The sequence below is a fragment of the Callorhinus ursinus genome, unplaced genomic scaffold (genome assembly GCF_003265705.2).
Source record: "Callorhinus ursinus isolate GAN/ISIS: 27379988/994484 unplaced genomic scaffold, GSC_fseal_2.0 scaffold23, whole genome shotgun sequence".
NCBI classification, from domain to species: domain Eukaryota; kingdom Metazoa; phylum Chordata; class Mammalia; order Carnivora; family Otariidae; genus Callorhinus; species Callorhinus ursinus.
In genome coordinates, this window is record NW_027397085.1 from 15,569,101 (window position 1) to 15,588,218 (window position 19,118).

Genomic DNA, 19,118 nt, shown 5'->3' on the forward strand with positions numbered 1-19,118 from the left:
ATCATACCGCATAGGAACGGACACTGAACTTGGGTTTGAATTCTAAGTTAGTCACTTTACAAGAGAGAAACCTCAGGAAGTCACATTGCCGCCCCAGTCTGTTTCCTTGCCTGTGAAAGGGAGACAAGAATCCATGCTCCGCTTACCACATGCTCTGGGCTGAATGTTTGGATCCCCCCCAAATTCCTATGTTGGAATCCTGATGGCCAGTATTATGGTCGTATTAGGGGTTGGGACCTTTGCAGTGATTAGGCCATGAAGCAAAGCCCTAATGAATGGAGTTAATGCCCTCACAGGAGAGGCCCCGTAGAGCTCTCCAGGCCCTGCTCCTATTTGAGGATACAAAGATAAGTCTGCAGCCTGGAAGGGGGCCCTCCCCTGACCATTCTGGCACCCTGATCTCAGATTTGCAGCCTCCAGCACTGTGAGCAATCAATTTCTGTTGGGTATAAGCCTCCCAGTCTATGGTATTTTGTCTGTGGTATTCTGGAACAAACTAAGACACAACATTGGAGGAGCACATGAGACTAAGCACAGGGGAGGACTTAGTACTGTATCTTTAATAATATTCTCAACGTGGCCGGTTTATTCTCATACAAAGATGTGTATTTTTATGGAACAGACTTTAAAATGGATTTGGCATGAACTAAAAGTTCACCTGGGTTGGGTATGAGGCTGTGAGTGAGAAGGAGTTTGGGTGAGTAAACGTTTTCAAACACCCGGTGTGTTCTTTGGGTGTCTGCTTTGTTATTCACTTCTGTATTGTGACACCTGATGGTCTGGTGCGGACCTCCTGCGAAATAGGGAAGAAAGATGAATAACCTGGAAGGGGAAAAAGGTAGTGCTTATGTCAGTACAGAAGTCGGAATAGAAGCAAATTATCATTGGTGTATTTTAGCTACAGTTCTTTAAGTGAATTTGGTACATGGATAAGAACATGGTTAATTTTTTAAAGATGAAAGAAGGAATAGTTTCCTTTAATGAAAGTAGGCTCCAGTGCTGTGGAAATCACAAGTCCCCTGTGATGAGGCTAGGGAAGAACTACTGAAGGATGAAGCAAACATATGCGGTTCCATTTTGTTTTTATTGGAGCCCACAAAACCAACAGCCTACTGGGTGTAACATATTTATACTTGTAAAAGATTACCCCGTGTTTATAATTTAAGGGGATGCCAGTAGTTCAGCTTCAAGTTGCAATTATATTGAACGTATTTCCCCATAATTCTATTGTTTTCGAATGACTTTAAAAAGTTTAACTGGAAAATTAAGCCTTCTTTTTCTCAGGTAACTTGTTATTTTAAATCTTTTGGCTTGTGGAGAAAATATTTTAAAATTGTGACTTTGAATTTAAATTTAGGGAGACTCCTCTCAAACTCCACTTTTAATCTCTTGGTTATTTGGAGGGTAATTATCCCAAGTTGTATCAGTTAGCTATGGCAGTGTAACAAAGTACTCCAAATCATAGTGTCTTAAAATGGCAACAGTTTATTATTTTCATGGGTCTACTCTTTAGCCAGGGAAATTCTGCTTATCTAGCCCAGATTCTGATTATTTAGCTGGCCTTACTCATGCATTAGTGGTGAGCTGGCCATCTAAAATGTCCTTGATTGGGAAAACTCACACCACTCTGTACGCATCTCACTGGTGCTCTCATCCCTCCAGCAGACTAGTCTAGGCACGTTCCCAGTGCGGTGACTGGGGTCCAAAAGTCAGCCGGCCCAGTCATGCAGGTGGGTATGTTGGCAACACACATGTGCCTATCAACACTCTATTTGTGTTATGTTTGGTAACATCCCACTGGCCAAAGCAAGTCACAGTAGGACTCAGAGTCAGAGTGAAGGAAAGGTATGGGTCAAATGGTGTAGATACAGGGAGGCTGTGAACTGGGGCCTAAGTTTACTAGATGTTATTTCATTCTTTTTCTTAATTTTAGCAACCTCTGTTTTGGCAGTTTTACTGTTCATTAGCACTTCTACAGACGAGGCCGAGAAAATCCCCAAATTCTACCTAGTGACCCCACCACTTGTTTTTAAAGTTTAATAAAGGGATGGTTTGTCATTAAGGCTAAAATAAAATTTTTACTTTATTTATTTACTTCTACAGTCCCCCTCCCTTTTCTTAAACTAAATCAAGCACCGCAGATTTTTGCGTAATTGAATTAGTTCTTTTCCAATTCTATCCATATCCTGACCTGTATCCTCCAACCAATTTCTGCATTTGGGGGCTAATACTCCGATAGTAGCATTTGGAGGACTTTGGTGGGTCGGTCTCTGTGTTTTTAGTCTTGCTTTCACATGTTTTTCTTTTTTGCTTTCCTCTTTCCTAAACTCCAGGCTTCCATTTCTTACTTTGCACTCTTCAAGTCCTGGAGAAACTGCAGATGAACATGTTAGAGAGAATACTCATTATCTACCCGTTGTCGTCCACTCACACCTTCAGTCAACAGATATTTGTTGAGTGGCTTCCATGCTATTTCAGGCATTACTCATGTAGGAGTCGTACAGTGTTTGCAAAATGCAGGCCCTCCTGAGGCTTAAAACCTACTGGGGTTTGACAGTAAACAAATGCACGAATACCTCATTTGATGTTTGTTAGTGATAAGTGTTGCGGAGAAAATAAAGCAAGGTGGGTACAAAGATAGTGATGAAGGAGTGAGTGGGTGTTCAGGGACGGCCTCTGAAGTAAGGGAGCAAGCTGTGAGGATCTGGAAAAAGTGCTGTGAGCAGAGGAGTGGCTGATGCACAGGGCGTCTGGATCATACTCAGTGTGGCTGCAACCACGCTTGCCGTGAGGAGAGTGGGAGGGAATGTGCTGCGGAGACAAGCAGAGGCCAGATCATGCAGGGCTTTTCCAGAGCACAGTAAGTTCTGTGCATTTATTCCGACGGACACGGGAATTCCTTGGCGAAACGTGATCTGGTTTCAAGGGCAGAAGCTGAGGGCCTGTGGCAGTCGTGCTGGGCAGAGATGCTGAGGGGCTGCCTTAGGAGAGTAGCAGTGGGGAGGAGACTGAGAGGATGGCAGACTTTGGGGCTCTGCAAAATGTGTTTCATTTAAATAAACCAAATTTAGATATTGACATCAGCTCTGCAAAGTTGAGCATATGGACAAGTGTTGCCCAAAGTAGACCCAGCATACTTCCAGTGATATCTGAGTTAATTTTAGGTGCTCTATCACATGAATGGACCTTTTAAATTTTAGTAATTACTTATGAACTTAATGTGTATAGTAAAGATATAAAACTTGCATATGAAGCCTGTGGTTCTACATACCATTATTGCTTGAAGTTAGGATAAAAGTGTTGAGTCTATTACAGAGCTGAATGCAGAAATAACAAAAATCATGAGGGCTGATTCTGAATGACTAGATAGATTTAGGATATGGTGACAGGATTATCCAGGTTTCGTTCTGAGGGATAAGTGAATGGTGACTCTGGTTTTAGGGTACTGTGTAATCATAATCACATATTGCCTCTTCTCGATGAATGTGAAGCTCTCTGCTGGGCCCATTATAGGTGATATTTCACCCATTCACACTGCAATCTTATGGGATGTGGATGATGAGATTTTTTGATATTCCCATTTAACAGATGAGGGAAATGAAGTTCATGGGGAATAAACAGTTTGCTCTAGGAAGTCTGAGCTTTCAGATACCACAAGATTATAAAAGCAGTGTCTAGTTCTAGTAAATTCTCGCACACAGGGACTTAGTTTGGCACACTAATGTTCCCTCCACACCTAGAGTAGTTTCTGATATATGTTAGACATTCAACCAATACTTGCTGAATGAATGAAAGACGAAAAGAATGGGTCTTTTATTTAGGTCTGACTCAAGAGTGATGAATGTTCATGTTCCTCTCAATAGGAAGAGCTTTAGGAAGTAATCCCCTGGAGTTTTATTGGAAAGGCCACATTCGGGACCCCAGGATGACTTGCTGCGCCCCCTAAATGCAGGTTTTCCTAAGCTCCTAACTTTGGTCTTGTATTTTCCTCCTATTCTCTTGTAAGAATGCCATTGACTTTTCTGGCAGTAACTATGTGCCCAACTCCCAGATCTCAGACTTTGGCCCTGAGCTCCATTTGTGGAACATTACAGATCTGCTAACAAACTTGGAGCCACTTTAGGGTGCCATAACCTTTGGCAAGTCCCTTCACCCCCCTTGAGCCTCAGTCCTCTCAGTAGGTGGAAGAGACAGGTGGATCAGAGCCCTTATCTGTCCAGATCTATGTGCGCCAGCAGAAAGAGAGGGACAAGATGCAGAGGGAGGGTGACATTAGGTGAAAGACGACTTGAAAGGCAAATGGAATTCAGGGTCCCTTCTTCCGTGAACGTCCTTGTTTGGCCTTTTACCTAGAACTTTCTAAGGAATTACATAATACTCTTTCAGGTAAGTTTTCTCAAAAGGCTTGATTTCATCTTTTTCTTAAAAAAAAATTGAAAGGCAAAGTTCTGAAAGCAGTCGTTCCCACACTGAGGCTCCTGAGCGAAGCCGCAAGGGAAGCTCCACACGCACTAGCTTGGGGAGTGTTACTGAGCACGGGAAGGCCTTTCCTCGGAGGTGGGCGTTGTGGAGAGTGGGGACATGCCCCGCAAAAACTTGCCTTGTTCAGTTCTCACCGCCAGAGCCGCTGTCTTCCCCTTGAGACTTCATAGCTGCTGCTGCAGGTCCCGATCAACCCCAGCTGCACAAATTTTTTGAATTCTGAAACACACCATCTCTGCAGAACTATGTATGACGGGGTGCAGGAGGCTATAAGGGTGAAAACGACATTATTATCAGCCTCTGCAAAGGCCTCGTCTCCTGGATAAAAGACATAGATAAGATTTCTCATGCAGGGCTGAGGGGAGGTAGGCTATCCACAGTGATAAACACCTGCTTTGGGAGGGCAGGGTAAGATGAACCAATCCCAGCCGGGTGGATCTCAGAAGCCATTCTGAAAGAAAGAGGATTCAAATTTGGCTTCATGGGAAGGATGGGACTTCGATGTTTGTCTTGAGGAAGAAAGGGGGCTGTAGTCCAGGCAAAGCAGGTGGCCACTTCACAGGTCTGCAAGCAGGAGAATGCCAGGGCTGGGCTAGGGTGGGGTCGGGGGCTTGGAGAACCCAAGTATGGGGAGGAGGCAGCTTGTGCATGTCCTTGGGAAGGGTGCTGGGAGATTGGAGTAGAAGCAGGGGCTACTTTGCAAGTCAGCCGAGTCCTGTGAACTTTACTTGTGTGCCTGGTGAGCCTTTCCCACTTTGGTGAGGGGCCTTGGGGAATGGAGTGGCAGGAGAGGGTGGTGGTCAGACCTATGTGTCCTAGGGGCAGCAAGGAGACTGGTTCTGCCCCCCGCTTTTTTTTTTAAATTTCTCTTTAGAAATAATTTTAAACGTAGAGAGAAGTTGCAAAATAGTCAAAGAGCTTCAGAATATCCTTTGACCAGATTTATCAGTTGTTGACCTTTTGCCACATTTGCTTTATCATTCTCTCATTCTCTACCACATACACATACTAAGAGTTTTTCTCTAAGCCATTTAAGAATAAGTTGCACACATCATACCTCTTTCCCTGTAAAACATTTTAGTGTGTATTCCCTAAAAACAATGACTTTCATTAGTCATAACTATTTCATAGTTATATATATGTATATTTAACACTTCAGTATCATTATTGAAATCAGGAAATTTATACTGATGCACAACTGTTCCCTGGTCTGCAGCCTTTATTCACATTTCAGTCATCGCAGTATTGTACAGAAAGGGCTTTCTTTTTCTTTCTTTTAAGAGTAAGTAACGTAGGTGGTGGCGGGATAGGCTGGGGCTGAAGCTCCGGAAGTGGGAACAGGACCGCTGCCCCCAAGGCGGGTACAGCAGGACTTGGCAAGAGCGGGCCCTGCGGAGGAGAGAGGAAGTAAAGCTGACGATGAGGTTGCAGTTTTTAGGGGGGTGTTGTTCATCCACAAGGAGTTCAGGAAAGAGCCTTGAAGTGTAAGGTGCTCCTGCGTTCTGGGTTTTTGATTTAATTACGGTTACTGGATTTCAAGAGCACGTCAAGAGGCAGGAGGGCAGGGTGATGAGAGGCAGCTTTGTGTAGCAGTCCAGAGTATGAACTTTGGAGCTGGACTGCCTGGGCTGGAGTCAGGCTTTGACACTTACTAGCTGTGTGACCTGGGGAAGTTACCTAAGTTGGGTGGGCCTCAGTTTTCTCATCTGTGAAATGGAAATAACAGTAGTACTTGACTCACAGAGTCCTTGTGAAGATTAAATGGGTTATTATTTGTAAAGTGCTGTGTTACAGGCTTTCCTCACACATAGTAAGTACCCCTTACGTTTGTTGAATCGATATAAATGAGCTGTATTTTTTTACATTTATGTTACTGAATCTTCACTAGCAAATCCATGAAGTAAGCACTATAATTATTACTCGTTGGGACTCGTGCTACTCCATTTACCTATGGCCCAACAACTGTTGGTATATAAAGCTCATCCTGTTCTACATATCAGACTATCTTCTGGCTCTCTGTATATGAGAATACCCAATAGTAGGCAGTTGAGAGGGGCTAGTGACGCAGTAATAGGATACGGGCTGGGTTGGATGTTCTAAGCTGGAAGTCCTCTCACAGATAGGATTGCTGGGGATGTGGGATGCATGCAGTTGCTAAGAGAGAATCTGCAGGAGGAAGGACTGAAGGTTAGATCTGCTGAGTGAGACTGAGTAGGTGATAGGGCAGGAGGGTTGTGGTGAGGAAGAGATAGGAGAGGTTAAGGAGGACTCACCCTTTGTTTGGGATTCCAAGCAGGATAAATTCAGAGCAGAGACCTGGGTGGTGGTGACTGGGTCCCTTGTGGCCTTTAGTGAGAATGGTTGTGTAGGCTCGGTGAGGGCAGAAGCCTATTTTCAGGGGCTCAGGAAGAAAACAGGAAGAGGAAATGGATTCTAGGAAAGTTAATGATTCTTTCAAGTAGTTTGGCAATAAAAGAAAGAACTCTGGGAGAAGCAGCATCAATAAATGATCTCTTTCCAACAGAGGCAGTGGTCTTTGTTGTGTAGGAGGGAAGGCAGAGGCTGAAGATGCAGGAAATTGTGGGGAGAGTTGAGGGAGCAGGCTGCTAGGGACAGGGTCAGGAGCATGGCCGCAGGGGTGCTGCTGTAAGCTTGGAGGGCAGAAAGAGACTATGTGCCATGACCTCTGACATGTAATATGGAATTTCACTTAAAATCTTTGTGCAGGGGGCACTGAAGCTATTTGTTGGAAGTCAGAAGTATATTTGAGAATATACTTTGGAATTTTCCTAAATGAAAGAAAGATGAAGGTGTGGGGACGCCTAAGTGGCTCAGTTGGTTAAGCATCTGCCTTCGGCTCAGGTCCTGATCCCAGGGTGCTGGGATCGGGCTCCCTGCTCAGCGGGGGAGTCTGCTTCTCCCTCTCCCTCTGCTGCTCCCCCTGCTCGTGCTCTCTCTCTCTCAAATAAATAAACAAAATCTTAAAAAAAGAAGCTTTTGTAAAATGCTAAACCCAACATTTATTTATTTATTTAATTTTATTTAAGCATTGTCTTGAAGTCAGAGGGTGATGAATAGAGCCAATTTAAGTTGCCGTAGAGAACATTTCGTATCTGCCTCGTCTTATGGCCTCCATTAAACGTGGAAGCAAGAACTATACAATTGAAATGTCAATTGTGACACTGAGTCATTTTTAAAAATGAATGTATTTTTCAATTCACTGATAGGAGACATCCTTATTTATCTTTGAGGGTCTTTGTCTTGAACAACCAGCGGTAGTTTGTGGAATCAGTGGCTATTTCAGGAGAGTGAGGAAGCTGTCATTTGTGCTCATTCTGTTCCTACGTTTCAAAATCAGGTGGTAGGGAAATACTTCCACTCTACTAGTGGGTGGTGGTGGGGGGCTGCTTAGGACAACTTTGGCAGTGGTGGATAACACAGCCAAAGAAGTGATGAGATCAGAATTCTCATGTTAGCCATTTGTTCCTAGAGTTTTGAGATAATTAATTATAATGTCTGATGCTGATAAATTCCATTGGTAAATAACTTTCCTAATTTTAACCTCCTTTTTTTAAGCTTGAAAAGCATACAAGTGACAAATGTTTATAGTAGAAAAAAGTGAAGTGACAGGAACAGAAATCTTGGACCATCCCAAACGGACCAATGGGAATGTTTCTGTGCACATTTTTTCTCAAACTTTAAGTTATTTCATGACAAATTTATGTTTACACAAATGGAATTATGCATAGCTTTTGTCTTATGATTTATGGAAGTCAGGATTTATGGAGGGTGAGCATTTAGTCTCACTTTTAAATGACCTTAGGAAAATTATCTGAAGCTTAGTTAAAAGAACAGTAAGGCAAGAGAAACGGGGCATAAGTTAATCAAATATATCGAGCAGTGTTTCTTCAGCTTAGTATGCATTTGGGAAGTGGGTTCATTTTCCCCTTTAGGGTCTGGTCTTTTTATTTTTAGTTTTACCCTGAAAAGCGTGTCAGCATGTTCGGTGGCAGCTAAGATCCTATGCTCTGCTTTGACCTTCTCCCTCGCTTCGTGTTGAGATATTTGGCTGTCAGGATCAGAGGGCTCTCTTGTACAGTCCATCCCTGAGATCTGTGGAACATCCCCAGAGACAGGCAGCCAGGCCCCCAGGAGAGGCACGGTTCCGTGCAGGGATTACTGTCCCCACCTGGGTAACACCGAACTGTGCCTTGTGCTGGGGGTGGGGGGTGCAGGGGGGACAGCTCTTTGCCTCTCCTCTGCTCTCTGCACGGCCGCCCTGTCTTTGGGCTGGTCCGTGATGGTAACAGCAGGACTGAGTTCCTGTGCTCGGCCCTTCCACTGTTGAGAAGGACTTTGTACCTGACTAATTTGACTTAAAATTTAGCCTTCTTTCTGATTACACTGGGCTCTCTGTAAAACACAAAATTCAATTTGATAGATAACTGTAATTTCTTCCCATCAATATTCTGAATGAATCAAAGATGAAGCTAGCAGCGTTCTTATCCTTTGAAAACATTTGACTCATTTTCACAAATAGAAAAATTACATGGTTTCCTGGAGATGTTGATGTGTTCTCCTGGAAGGGTTGGGCCTCTGTGCATTGAAAGTCATTAGTTTAACAAAAACCCCACAGAATACAGTGTGGGTGTGTGTGGGATGGGTAGGAAGAGGGAGAGAAGGGAAAGAAATGGGTCAAAATGGAATTCACAAGAACCGTTTTATCATTGGATTAGGGATTACAGACTCTCTCAGTAAAAAAATAGCTCATTGTAAAGTTTTCATGAACTTGCTGCATGTGTTTACTTTGATTTATGAATAAAGCTCAAATAGGGAACACATACAGAAGTCATCCAGAATGTGCTGGAATTGGCAGTCTGTTGGAGCGTGGCCACAGCAGGAAAGGACGGCTCTTGGTGTGGTCCCTCATGCCAGGGGGTTGGGCCTGGCCTCTTCAGTTCCTTCTGGGAAGACCCCAGAGTAGGAGCAGACTGGGTAAGAGCAGAGCAGGAGGATGTGGCTGCCTCCTGGTTGGGCAGCCTGCTGGCCTGCCTGTGTTACTCTAGCTGAGTTTCTCCAGGGCTTGTAATATTGAGTGCTCATAGTCCTCCGGATTGTTTTCTAAGGGTAGAAATGTCCTGGCCTCACTCCAGATCTGCTGATTCAGTCTCCGTGGGGTGCTGCTTGGGAATCTGTATGTTAGAGAAGCTCCCGGGGTAACTATAATGTGTGGTCATGTTTAAGAACTGGTGTCAGTAAATGGCAGGAGGTAGGACTGACGGGAAGTACTGTGGGAAGAAAGTGTGTGTGTGTGTGTGTGTGTGTGTGTGTGTGTGTGTGTGTGTGTTGTGTAACAGCTGTGAGATGAAATCAGGCTCCTGGAATTCGTGAAGAATCAGCAGGGGAGACACATGAATCAGGTGCCAAGGATGTGGCCTTAGGCCTTACCAGAAACTCCCTCCTCTAGGGTGTGAGCTTCTGGAAAACACTTACTGGTCCTGATTAAATCCTGCATTCCTGGGGCCCTGTGCAGGCTTGCATCCAGAAAGGACATCACAATGTTTTCTTTTAAACTTCTGTTTGCTATTTGGCTTTGATTTTCTACCTCATGTGGGAGCCCCGGTATCCAACGTGATTTGGTATGTCTGTAGATTTCTGACGGTTCTCTGGTTTCTTAGGTTTCCCTTTTATTTTTTATGCCTTTTATTAGGATGCCATCCTACAGATTGAACAGACTGGATAGCTTTGCCAATAAACAACAGAAGCTGCAAGTACATATGATGCTTTCTGTTATATACCCAAAGTCTGTTGTATATGACAAGAATGAAGTTTTATTTACTTCTTGGGTACACGAAGCATAAACACTCTCTAATGAGCAGAAAAGAACCCGATGGGAAAGAAAAATGCTGGATGCCAACGGATGGCATTTACTTATGGAACTCTGGGCACAGAGCTGATGAGGGGTCATTATAAGGGAAGCCACTGCCTGCAGTTGGGTGCAGTTAGGATGACTTTGTGCCCCAGTTTGCAGGACAGCCTTGGCTTTGCCTCTTGGCCTGGTATCCTATTTCATACTCATCGGTGGCCTGGTGACCACGAGTGTAGGAGAGAGAGGGCAGATGTTTTCTGGCATCACTGAACAGCGCTGGTTTGAGTTGGTCATTTATCTTATTCCAGGCCACCCATAACATTTGTGAGCTCAGAACAGGAAGCCCTCCCATCTCATAGCCTTATCCCTGCTCTTTCTGCCCTTTCTCCGCTGTGCAACGGAATGAGTCTTGAAGGAACGCGTGTAGACAAACAGTCTGCTCATCGACACCCAGCCTACAGTCCAACAACTGCCCACAGTCACTTTTCAGGCCTGGGGTTACGCACACTGGCCGTGAAGCAGTCTGCCCTTAGGAGGGTAAAGACCCACACGGTGCCTGGAAGCTGGCTTTCGACCCTTTGAAGCCGGGAATTCCAGGGTTCTGGGTATCTGAAGAATGGTCTAGAAGGTGGGTATGTTGCCAAACCTTATAGGCTCCTAGCCCCATAGGGACGCGTGGTTAGAAGGGGGCAGGAGAGGCGCACTCTAACGCACTGGTGCCAGGTTAGGTCACGTGCCTCTGCTTTTCAGAGACCCTGCTTCCAATGTATCCTTGAACATCCCTGGAAAGCTGAATGGCTGTGTAATTCTGAAGTGTTGGGTAGAAGAATATCAGACACGAATTCCATTTGGTCACCTGAGGTCCAGCGATATCCTTCATCTGACCCGATAGAAATCCCTTGTCCTACCCTTCAAAGCTGTATATTTATGATAACTCCGTTTTTAGGGTGAAACAAAAACTGAAACTATGAAGTTGAAAGTTTTCAAAGTCCACCAAGGGGAAGCCGCCTCTCTGCAGTGTGTTTCATCAGTGGAAATTGGGTGAATGTTTACCAAGTATGTGTGTGTGAAGATAGAAAAACCATTGGCTCAGCCATTCCCACTGTGGTTTTGTTTATCTGAGGATCAGTCAAATGGAGTTTGCTCTCTTGCGATCACAGAATCAAATCTTTTCCACTTCTCAGATACTTCTTCTGTGTCTATTGGTGGAACTTTGTTGAGATTAGTGAAGTGAGGGAACACTTTCTCTTTTTCTTCCTTCTCTCCTCAGGATGGAACAAGCTCACAGGGCAGCAAGGTATTTTCCAGGGCTGGAAGCAGTTACCTTTCTTGTGGATTATTGGAAGCCCTGTAGACAGGGTAATGGGTGTATGGCACAGAAATTGTACTCCCACAGCAATCACATGGAGAAGATGAGTGTTGGAAGAGAGTTGAAAATCATGTTATTTTCTACACTTTTCTTCATTATTTTTGAGGGCACTCACTTTCTTTCTATAGTAATATAGACGAGGGAAAATAGAGGCCCCTAAGGATATACAGAATTAATTTTATATAATCAATAATTTTTGCCAGTAGTTGCACTGAAAATATGTTTTCAGACTCTTGCTCTATGCTGGTATTTACGTTAATTAGCTCGCCTGGGGTCTGAACAGCTTTGGCTTTTCTATTTTAATAATATTTCCAGTTTAATAATCAGCATGTGATTTCCCTGGAATTAATAGTGTAAAGTGATGCTTCAAATAACTGCGTTATTGCCCATTTGTAACCAATAAAACTTGCACCAAGTCACACCGCTTGGGGTAATTAATTGTTCAGTAGAAAGGTGCTCTATGTATCCAAGCTTTAAAGAAGCTAGTCTTGCCTTTATTCATTTATAACTAGGGACTCCACTGAGCAGGAATTATTATTATTCAGATATTTGCTTGTTATATTTTTGGTATCCAGTGGTGGTAGAATGAGGAGGGGCACACCTAGATTGCAGAATAAACATCAGATGGGTCCTGGTGTGCAGGATACGTGCGTAGTCATTGTCATTGTGAGTTGTTCAGTACCACCTTTCTTTGATTATTGAAAACTTCCATTATTAATAATTTAATTTAGCTTTACCAGCTCCATTCTCCCATGGCAGCCGGAACACCAGGCTTGATAAAGTCCAGATATATTTTAATTCTCTTCTGTCAAACCCAAGAGAGAATTTCTTGGAGACTGTGCTGATTAATGTGTCTTAACAAAACACCAACTGTGCGAATTGTGAAGTATAATGAAGCCCAGGGAGGGATGGGCTTCATTCCAAAATGTTGCAGATAGATATAATTTTAACAAGCAAACGTGACATACATTCTTAACTATCTTTCAGAAGGAAAGATACTAGAAGAGAGGTAATTTGAACATAGAAACTGTCCAGTAGTGATGGGATGCTGATAGTGCTAGTGGTTCTTACAGATGCTTAGTGGAGAGTGTGACAGATATTAGGTGCGCAACAAATTGTTGGTTAACTGAATAAATGAATGGATCTGATCTTGTTCTGAGAAACTCCAAAGCAGAGAACACTTGGCATGAATACTCACATGAACCAAATATATTGAACACTGCTGTGTCGTATGCTCTCCTACAAATGCTTTTTGATTTGTTCTCTGCTGAAACAATTCCCCATTTTATAGATGACACTGAGGCTCAAGGGGAGCGTTCAACTTCCTCAAGGCGATTAAGCATTAGAAGTGGAATTGGAATGCGTGTCCTCTGACTCTAGGTCCAGGGTTCCAGGATTTCAGGATGACCTGCTTTTTTGAAGTCATAGGCCGGAGCAATGTAAACAAGCCACCAGAAAAAACTAAGGTCTGGAATCACTGTTCACCCTTACATCGAAAAGAATAAAGCTAACTATTGAGTATCTTGATACGTTAATAAAAATGAGAGTTAAAAGATTGTATAGAGACCACATCCAAACATCCTTCAAAAGGCCCAAGTCCTGGGGACTGGAACAGAGAGGGGGGGCGGGAAGGAAGGAAATGTGTCCAAATTCTTCCAAGCTGTTTCTTTTGTTCAAGTCAAGTCTTCTGTCTCTAAATCAAAATTTCAAGGAAAGCTTATGGCAGATGAGACTTTTGGAAGAGTCTTAGAAACCAGGAGGGAAAAGGCCTTCTAACTCATCCATTTGCACCCTCATGTTACTTTGTAAGGTTGTTAAAGCTTTTAAATTTCATGTAGATTTTGTCTCTTCAGTTGCACTACAAGCCTGTTAGGACACATTTCTTTTCTCTCTTATCTCTTCCTTGTACTCTGTCCATATACAGAGGCCTCTAAGCGGGACAGGCAGTGCATATAGGGTATATCCCAGGTGCCCCAAGGAGCTTTGTGTACCCCCATTGGCCTGATCCCATTTTTGCAATATACATACTGTTGGAATTATTGCTACATATTAAGGAATTGTGAGTTCTCAAGGCCCTCTTTACCGCGAAAATTAATTTAAATGTTCAGCTGATAACACACGTCTATTGGTACATGGTATGTAGTTTACTCCATGAGTTGGTGGGACATCACCAGATCAAACCCTGCCCAGATGAGCATTGTTTGGTGGTAGAGAGCGGAGATAGGGGTATAGAACCCTTTCTTGTAGAAGTGGATCTTCTTGTGTTCCTATGGATAACAACACAGATATATCAGGGTGCGGTGTTCCAAGAAGAGAGAAAGAAAGAGAAGATTCATTATTAAATTTGGCTTCTTGACTTCAGTTAGCCTGGGCCCATGATGATTTGTAGATGGGGAGTAAGGAGGAAGAAATTGAGACAAAAACTTTGTTCTCTGCCTGGTCGCGCTGCCTAAGAGCTCATGAAGCTCTCTTTGGGAACTTAGTGTTAGCTTAATTCTTGAGCAGAACATATCTTGTGTCTGTGATTTTCTTGCTGAAGGAAGTGCACCTCCTGTGCTGACTGTGGACTCTGTGGTATTAAAACCAAAATAATTTGACCACCTGAGCTGAAGTAATTTTAGCGCTTAGGTTGTTATTTTCACTATATAACATAAGAACTACTATCTATTCTGTTGTTTGACTGACTAATACAGTTAATTAGATTTTCTGGTTAACCCAGAGATGAAGGCAAAAATATCTTATCAACAGTAATAACACCATTGGACCTGGGGTAAGAGCCCCTGCTTTAAAGGGCCAGGGGGACGTTGTCAATGCACAACACGCTCACACCCACTTCTGAACCACTCAGGATACTATAATCCCCTGCCTAAGTGATCCCCCAATTACTTCCAGAACTTGTGTGGGCCTCTCTTGCAGTCAGATCTCTAAGGGTGAACTATAAACCACTCCTGTGTGAGCACTCCTAGGACTAAAGAGTGTGGGGCTGTTTGTGAACCTTGGAAGTGCAGGCTCGAGTGTTCTCTTGAAAGGCTCCTCTCGCTGCAGAACACAATGGAAGCTGGGAAGGAGCAGAAGAGTGGGCTACTGGCTGGGGCCTTTGGCTCCCTCAGTTTTATAGATGGGATCATATTTCAAACTCTGTACTGGGAAACCCTTTTAAATGAGTTAAATGAGTTGGCTGTGAAGCACATTACTTGAAGTAACTGGGCTTTAATTGACCACTGAGGTCCTTGCATGGCTCCCTGGTCTGAGTGTGGAGCAATAGTGGTTGTTATTCTGTGGATAGTAGTGACATAAGAGTTAGGATGCCTGTTCTCCAGAGACATTTCTAGGGAGTTCCTGCTGCTGGTGGTGGTAGTGGTCATCACTCTTATTTCATCAACAATGAAATCTTTGATTTTCTGTAAAGTTGACCCTTTCCTTGAATACTAGACTATAAAGGAGTGTGTGTGTGTTCTAGTATATTCAGGACCCTTGTTGTTGAGTTCTGATTACCTAATTTTTTAAAAAATATTTATTTATTTAGTTGAGAGAGAGAGAGAGATAAAGAGAGCGAGAGAGTTTGCATGATGGGGAGGGGCAAAGGGAGAGGGAGAAACCCAAGCAGACTCCATGCTGAGTGCAGAGTTATGGCGGCAGGGCTCGATCTCACAACCCTGAGGTCATGACCTGAGCCAAAACCAAGAGGCGGATGCCCAACCAACAACACAACCCACGCACTCCTGATTACTTAACTTTTCTCCTGGAGTTTGTACTTGCAGCTTGTTCAGGGTCTTAAGCAATTTTACATGGGTGTATTTTGTCCCTTTTGTACTCTGTCGATTAAATGTATGGTCTTTGAGCTCAGGAAGATGATTTACATGTTACTTTAAAATAGAGCCTTTCTTTCTCAGTTCCTTCCCTCCTTCCCTCCTTCCCTCCCTTATGCTGAATACCTCCCAGGCCCTGTGCTAGAATTCTCTTTGCCTATTTCTTTTAATGATAATGTATGATTGTTTAAAATGTCATCCTTTAGTGTTTAGTAAACCCATAGTAGAAAATAACTGTCTCTTTACAAATATTTGTGGAGATTTAAAGTTACCCTCTCAGTATCCCTATATTTTGCCTTTTTCTTTCTGGAGAGTAACAGATAACTGTAGGTATTTGTTACTATGCAAAAAATGCTTGTGAAAATTCTCAAATTTTATGCTCAGTAATTAGAATTATGTATTGTTATTTAGATATTTTCTTTAGTTCTCTTAACTGGATATACTTCTGTCGTGTCTCCTCTTTTTCCCTAAATGCTTTACCTTGCTCCCCACTCGTGCTCCACCATTTCTCTGGACTTTTCTCTTTCTCATTCTCTCTCTTCCTCTCCACTCCCCTGCCCCTGCTCATGCTGTGTACCCCTCTCCGCCTGCTTCTCTCTTGTTTACCCTGAGTTCTCGTGTATGTGCCCTTTGTCTTTGTCTGGGTTTAGATCCATCAGGAGAAGGGCTGGCCATCTTTTAATGTAACAAATGGTATCCACATATGAGGCCCCAAGTCAAAGAGCTAGAGAGTCACCGGGTTTCAAGGTTATCAGAATCTCTGAGATTAATCATGTAGCAGGGTCCTCCTCAGGTTGTGCCTGAGAAGACCCGTTCAGTGAATTCGCTAACTAGCCAGAGGCCGAACACTGACCATGCTCCTATTCTTCTATTTCCCACTCCAGTCCTTTTCTTAAAAACAGCTTCTGAATTCACCCAAGTACAAACAAATAAGCCACCATGAGTTAATAGACTTGTGTAGGTGTACTCCTCTTGTGACAGGGAAAGTAAAGGGGGGGCATGAACACAAGAGCGCATAAGAGATGCCCTGATAAGTTGTTCCCTCAAAAAAAAATCACTTAAAGGTAGCTGAGAAATTGTAACGACTATAGACAAACAAGTTCAGGTTAAGTTAGTGCAGAGATGAGTGTACTAAAGTTAGAGGGCAAGAGAAGTATGTTTGTCAACATAGAAGAAGGAGGAGCTACACACCTTATAATCGGAAAAAATATCTTGTCAAAAATTAAGGGAGCTTGTCCTTTCCCTTGATTTTTCTTATTTCGTGGCAAAATCTACAACAACCCTATTTTAAGGCATAAATTAAAATCCATGTACTGTAATTTGCTTGGGTTAATATAAATTTAAAACTCTTCAGTCTAGACCAGCTGTAATCCCATTCTCCGAAGATCTTCATTTTTATCATGATTTACAGCTAACAAGACATTTACGATCTCTTTTTGGTTGTCTCTGGTGGAACATTTTTGGCAGCGCTTTCCTGACTTGAAATTCTCATGTGCATGGAAATCTAGTTAGGAAAATGAGTGAGTAAATAACTTCTAAGAGTATAATCTCTCCTTTGTGACATAAATTAGATATCCATTCACATCTATGGAATAATTCCCAGTTTTGCAATTAAATAATCCGAGAGGCGCAAGCAAGCATGCCCATCGCTTTCTAGTCTAGGAGAATTCAGTCAACTTTGTACTTGAGCAAACAAGCTGTGCTTTTAAATAGGTGCATAGTTTTCTCAAAATTGGCTTATAATGAGCTGATCTCAGCTGCAGTCAGATGGATAATTAAACAGCTAAGGTAAGAAGCTTCGGAGGGTGCATGTTTACAGTGTTAATTGAAAAAATAAAACTGAAGGTTCTAGAGGGGAGGGGGTGGGGGGATGGGTTAGCCTGGTGATGGGTATTAAAGAGGGCACGTTCTGCATGGAGCACTGGGTGTTATATGCATACAATGAATCATGGAACACTACATCAAGGAAAAAAAAAGGAACAGCATGGAGGACATAAGGAGAAGGAAGAGAAAAAGGAAGGGGGTAAATCGGAGGGGGAGACAAACCATGAGAGACTAAGGACTCTGGGAAACTGAGGGTTCTAGAGGGGAGAAGGGTGGGGGGATGGGTTAGCCTGGTGATGGGTATTAAGGAGGGCACGTACTGCATGGAGCACTGGGTGTTATGCGCATACAATGAATCATGGAACACTACATCAAAAACTAATGATGTATGGTGATTAACATAACAATAATAAAAAAGAAAAAGTAAAAGAAAATACAATTTTTAATACTAAGGATGATGTGACCGGTGCACATGTATAATGATGTGAAGTTCCCTGGCTTCACATTTTAATCTTTCAAACTACCTTTCTCACAGAGAACTGACCAAGTTTGCTTGGAGAACTTTGAGGTCATTTTAAGTTTTCTGGTGTGTAAGTAGTTGAATGAAAAAATAGGAGATGCTCCTTTAAAAGTTTTTTGATTTTTGTTTCTTCCTCCTTCAGCTCTGAGGCTTTGTTTTCTCAGATATGTTTAACAATCTGGAATATTTTCTGGGATGATTTTTAAAACAGTGGAAATGTTCCCTGTTTCTCAGTGTTGCTGTTGCCTCTGAAATGGCATGGATGCTTTACTTTTTTAAAAGCTTGTTTATGGCGTTCATTACATTTTATTTCATATTAAAGTAATTTGGCATGAAATTATGTCCATTACAAATTTTAAGCTTTTTGAGGGCAGGGTCCATATCTTCTCCTTTTCTCCCGAGGGCCTTTCATTTGGGTGGTGAAATGTATGTGGACTCAATGAATGAAATCAGACATACCTTACTGTCTGAGAGTGTACCTGTACGTGGCTGGCTGTTGGCTGCGTAACGACGGCCTGCCCACCTACATCGGGCCAAGGATTCAGAAGGTCTCGTGGATTATGTTGTTGCTTTAAGCAAGAATGAAGTGAAAATGTGGACCTGTGGTCCAGCCTTTTTTTAGTATGATTGAAAATGTAATTCAGTATGATTGATTACCTTGAAAATGAGTAGAAAACGAGTTAACACTTAAGATTCATGGGAAAGAATTCTGGTTTTTGTGCTTGGTTCTTTGGACAACTTATCTTTCAAGGTTTACTCAGGTATGTAATTTCCAGGGACTGAATATTCTTGATTATAGGACATCCAAGTTCTGAGGCTTCTCTTCTTGTTTTTCATTTAACTCTTTATTGTCCTTCCCAAGAGAAGGAATAAGAAATATGATTATGTTTTGGCTGTTAATTACACCTTCCTGTGAAACTATTTAAACTCTTCTTGGGTGAATGAGAGAAACTATTTGGATATATTACCCGGGCTTTTGAGAGTGGTAAGAAGAGTTCTTTATTGTTGTCAGTCCCTAATTAATAATGGTAATTGCCATTTCATTTCAGTTTTTTTAGAGCATTAGTTTTGCGACCAGCCCAGCAAGGCGTCACCCACACACCCTGGTCAGTGAAGACGCTGTTACCAGTCGTGCTATAAGGACGTTACTGAAGCAATGGCACAGTCTGTCAGGCTTCCCTCTTTGGGCTTTGTAGAGAGTCCTGCAGTAGGTCCCACGAATTAGGGACAAAAGGAAACTCTTCG

General features: G+C 42.8%; 1 protein-coding gene and 1 long non-coding RNA gene across 5 annotated transcripts in view; one reads left to right on the plus strand and one right to left on the minus strand.

Moving 5' to 3' along the window:
* PDE4D (phosphodiesterase 4D) overlaps nt 1-19,118 on the plus strand; it is a 1,488,864-nt gene that overhangs the window by 93,678 nt on the left and 1,376,068 nt on the right. The gene's annotated exons all lie outside the window — the stretch shown is intronic.
* LOC141374926 (uncharacterized) lies at nt 1,131-6,874 on the minus strand. Its single transcript, XR_012382137.1, has 3 exons — nt 6,756-6,874; nt 4,601-4,749; nt 1,131-2,374 (listed from the first exon to the last, which is right to left on the minus strand). It is a non-coding gene; the product is annotated as an uncharacterized lncRNA (long non-coding RNA).